Below are 5,181 nucleotides of genomic sequence, written 5' to 3'. Positions count from 1 at the left end.
AAAAGAAAGTCTGTTAAAAGGGTCTCACCACACAACAGGTGTATGAGCGAGCACGAAGTTAATGTCAGGGATGTAATTTTAAGATACTGTCACAGTGGTCTGGAGCAAGAAAACTGAGCTGAGACGGTTGCTCAGGTTGTGGGCAGTTTCCCACAGCTCTTGTTGTGGCAGCCTGGTGTCCAACCTCTTGCTGGATTACAGTCGGTAATATTTGGAGGTTATAAGATATCGCACCCATACATAGATTTGTATGGGTGCGATTTCCAACAAAGTGACACACTCTCATAAACTTATAATTAATCCATTAAAATTACATAGAAGCGGATGCCAGTTTGTGGAAGCCGCCATGCTCCCCATCAAATTTGAATGGCTGGGAAAGTCATCTCCTGTCCAAATGATCACATTTTATGTATGTGGCTAGAAGCCGGCCACATACACTGTACTGCTTGTTGGCCTTCAAACGCATATGAACTTAATCCATAGGATTTAATATGATGTTGGCCCACCCTTTGCCACTATAACAGCTTCAGCTCTTCTGGGAAGGCTTTCCACAAGGTTTAGGAATGTGTTTATGGGAATTTTTGACCATTCTGCCAGAATTGTATTTGTGAGGTCAGACGCTGATGTTGGACGAGAAGGCCTGGCTCACAGTCTCTGCTCTAATTCATCCCAAAGGCCAGTCATGTTTCCACTGCATTTCCACTGCTTTGTGAGCTGTGGGCGGTTCCTCGTCTGGAAATGGAAGCTGAAGGGCTTCCCTTTTGCAAACTTTATTTCTTGTGCTGCGAACATATTTTACAGTCCAAACAAAACTACTGCAACATTTGTGTGCAGTACAAGGTATACTGTACACAGACAGCGATTATGAGCAACACGACAAGTAAACACACTCTGCTTCCTTTTACCTGTTATGAACTGATACTAAGCAGCAAGTTCAGCTTTAGACCACTGCATCCGACGCTTGGCATTGTGCTTGGTGACGCAAGGCCTGGATGCAGCTGTTCAGCCATGGAAACCCATTCCATGAAGCTCTCCACGCACTGTTCTTGAGCTAATCTGAAAGCTACTTGAAGCTTGGAGGTCTGTAGTGATTGACTCTGCAGAAAGTTCCTGTGCACACTACCCACCTCAGCATCTGCTGACCCCACCCTTTCAGTTTACGTGGCCTACCACGTTGTAGCTGAGTTTCTGTCATTCGCTTCCACTTTGCTGCAATACCACTTACAGTTGACTGTGGAATATTTAGCAATGAGGAAATTTCATGACTGGACTTGTTGCACAGGTGGCATTCTATCTTGGGACCACAATGGAATTCACTGAGCTCCTAAAATGGTAAATGGACTGGTTTTTGTATAGCGCTTTCCTACTCTACTTTGAAATCTCAAAGCACTTTATATAATGCTTCATTCACCCATTGATACAAGCACTTCTTTCTACACTTGAGTGCTTTCTATCTAACATTCTCACACATTCATTCTCCGATGGTTGCCTCTGAGGGTTCAGTATCTTGCCCAAAGATACTTTGGCATGCAGACTGGAGCAGCCAGGGATTGAACTGCCAACCTTCCAATTAGCAGGTGACATCCTCTACCTCATGAGCTACAGTCACACCAAGCTTACAGCACCTGATATTCCCAGGCAGTCTCCCATCAAAGTACTAACCAGGCCTGACCCTGCTTAGCTTCTGAGATCAAGTAAGACCAGGTGTGTTTAGAGTGGTATGGCCGTAAGCCTAAGATGGACCCATTTTTTCACAAATGCCAAAAATGGAGGAGAAGAGAACGCATAGATCTTTGTGCGCCATGGAGAGACATTTAAATTTGGGTCTGCACCTTCAGACTCAAGATAAGAAGGATCATTTGGTATCTGGGTACCACAGATGAAAGGTAGCCAGAGTTTTTAAGGTAATTTGGGGGTCAAAAAACCCATAAAATACCACAAAATATTTGACTGTATCGGTTTCATTATTTCCTGATTTATTGCTAAGCACTGTTATTATTCAAATGTGTTATAATAATATAATACAAATAATATAATAAAATGTATTTTTTACACAAACAGCAGTAGAAGCATACCGGCTGGCTGCAGTAGTTATGGGGTACAGTTAAAATTTAATTTAATATAACATAAACATTTCTGTTATATATAAATATTATATAATTAAATATTTAAAATTCACAGCACCAGGCACCTTTTCAAAGAATAGAAATATTGTGCATGAACAATGGACTCTGACATTAAGCTCTGACTGAGATTTTGAAATGCAGTTTCAAGGCTGTGGTGGGAAAAGAAATAAAGCTTCACAAAGAAGACAAAGATGTCAGGTACAAGGACGGCTTTCAGTACAAAAAGATTTAACAGCTTTGAAAAATCTATTTTAGAGAGCAGCACCACAGAAACATTGTTAAAATATTAAATATGCCACTGATTGTGACCATTTTTGCTGAATCAGAATCTAATTATTTACTTATTGATTGTTATGATCATGCGTTGCCTTTCAGTTTTAAGTTTGTATAATTTATGCGGCACTCACTCCTGCGTGGCTACCTGTTTCAAGCCAGCGTGACATATTGATGAAAATTGGATTAATGACCTTCAACTACGTACCAGATGAATGATAATGAGGAATCAGATTTGTGATGGTCGGGCTGTCTTGATGTGACAGTCTCATGTTTCCAGATACCTGTACACTCCTGACGAATGTGTTTGTGACAGCAAAGCTGGCTTCCCTCCCTGAAGCCATTACTTTTCCTTGGCACACTAATGAGAGGCTGCCCTGTTTGAGGATGAAGCTTCAGTCTTGTGGCATACCAATACCACTGCCAAGATGACACAGAAGCTAGAGGCAAAACACAGGAACAGGTCAGCTCCCCCTTTCCGACCCTTTCCAAAATGCAGTATATAAATAGATACAAGGACTCACCAGACACTTTGTTAGGTAGCATGCTAGTACTGGGTTGGACATCCTTTTGCCTTCAGAACTGCCTTAGTTCTTCATGGCATAGATTCAAAAAGGTGCTGGAAACATTTAGAGATTTTGGTCCATATTGACATGATAGCATCACACAGTTGCTTCAGATCAATGATGTGAATCTCCATGGAGCTGGAGGACATTTGAGTACAGTGAGCTCACTATCATGGTCATGAAACCAGTTTGAGATGATTTGAGTTTGGTGACACAGCACACTATCCTACTGAAAGCAGCCATCAAAAGATGGATACACTGTGGATGCAGTTGCAGTTGGTACAAATATCCCCCACACCATTACACCACCAACAGCAGCCTGAACTGTTGATATAATGCAGGATGGGAGCCATGCTTTCACGTTGTTTATGTCTGACTCTACTATCCAAATATCACAGCAGAAATTGAGTCTTTAAAACAGGCAATGTTTTTCCAATTTTCTGTTGTCCAATTTTGGTGAGCCCATGCAAATTTAGCCTCAGTTTCCAATTCTTATATAACAGGAGTGGCACCCGGTGTGGTCTTCTGCTGCTGTTAACCCATCTGCTTCAAGATTTGACATGTGTTCAGTGATGCGCTTCTGCATACCTTGGTTGTAAGAGGTGGTTATTTGAGTTACTGTTGTCTTCTTTTCAGCTCATAGTCTGACCTCCTCCTTCTCCTCTGATGTCTGGCATCAACAAATCATTTTCACCCAGAGAACTGCCACTCACTGGATATTGTGTCTTTTTCTAGCTACTGTTTGTAACCCCTGGAGGTTTGCTGGATACTGACAGAGGGGTATGGTGATGTGTAGAAAAGCACATCAGGAGTTTCTGAAACACTCAGACCAGCCCATCAGGCACCAACAACTAAGTCATGTTCAAAGTCACTCCAGCAGGTCATCGTGCCCAAATACTGCCCTGTGATTGGCTAATTAGATATGTGCATTAACAAGCAACTGAAACAGGTATACCCAACAACGTGGCCAATGAGTGTATATAGACTATACACACAGAGAGATGGGCTTGATTCAGATGCTCGTGGCTGAGAAGTCATTGTAAAAAAGAAGACAGTGTGTGTAATCCTGTTTTTGTTGAAGATATCCATCATGCTCATGTGTGTACTCTCTCTGGAGGTTTGTAATGTTCGTGTCTTGAAGATGAATGTCTCACAGCTTCGAGTTTGTCTACCCAGGATTGCGTTGTTTCCATTACCAAGGTAGTTAACATACAGGCTCTCCTTGTCATTGAGTTGTTGGAATATACATTTAAATTAATCCAAGCCCTAAGGTTTGAGGATGTTTTAGTGCCCTAGTACTGCTGTCTTTCTGTTTGCCACTTAATTGAAATGTCTGCCTATGGCATCAAGTCAACAAAAATGCAGGGAGCTATTCTGTACTGTTCATTAGGATTAATGTGTGGATACATGGTCGAAAACAGGCAACTTGACCTTTTTAAAATATCCAGTGCTTTTGGTAAGTATTAGCACAATTTACATTTTACCAAAAAAATCTCTAATTAATCTCCAAGACGAATGCCTTGAATAAAAGGTTAATACAACAGGACGTTTCTGTGACTTCCAATCAAACGGCATTCTTTCAGTTCCTCACAAGTTCCCTCGCCGCTTTATCTGTTCTTTTCCTAGATTTATTTTAAGCAATTATTCGCCTTTGCTACTGTTGTGACACACTTAAATGAAAAAAAAAAACAAAAAACTTTGGTAAACAACAGCAGACTACATTTAGGGGCACTGTTTTTCACACAGTCTTGCAACTTTTTCCATGTTTTGTTGAGTGTTAACAGTGTGTTAATTTGTGGAAAGTGCAGCAGCGCTGTAATTATATGTCTTTGTTTGTACTGTTAGGCTTATAGAATAGGGAGTTTATTTACATCTGTGATATACACTGTCTAATTTTGCTTGTGTGTGTGTGTGTGTCTCTGTTTCAAACAAGGACAGCAGTTAGCTGAGGTGCAACACCTTTTCTCTCATTAGGCTTACTAAACAGGATAATGATTCCCCCGAGAGTCTCTGTCGCTCTGCATGCCCTGTCACTCCCCGCACCACCATCACCATGGTGATCAAAGCCAGATGTGCGCACTGCTGTTGCCGCCAACAAAGCACAACTGTACTCTGTGTTTTTACAGTTGTCACTCTGCTCGGTGCCACAGCCCTTGGGGATTTTGCTGTGCTGCAAAAAACAGACGAACCCATAAACAAACCAGTTTTTCCTCTTG

The 5,181-nt window shown here is 41.5% G+C and overlaps 1 pseudogene; it reads right to left on the bottom strand.

Moving 5' to 3' along the window:
• Window positions 1-1,613: 1,613 nt before the first annotated feature.
• Window positions 1,614-1,732, bottom strand: LOC115778402 (uncharacterized; annotated as a pseudogene).
• Window positions 1,733-5,181: the final 3,449 nt, after the last annotated feature.

Source organism: Archocentrus centrarchus, chromosome 3 (genome assembly GCF_007364275.1).
Source record: "Archocentrus centrarchus isolate MPI-CPG fArcCen1 chromosome 3, fArcCen1, whole genome shotgun sequence".
Lineage (NCBI taxonomy): Eukaryota > Metazoa > Chordata > Actinopteri > Cichliformes > Cichlidae > Archocentrus > Archocentrus centrarchus.
This window is presented reverse-complemented; position numbering and strand designations above follow the sequence as displayed.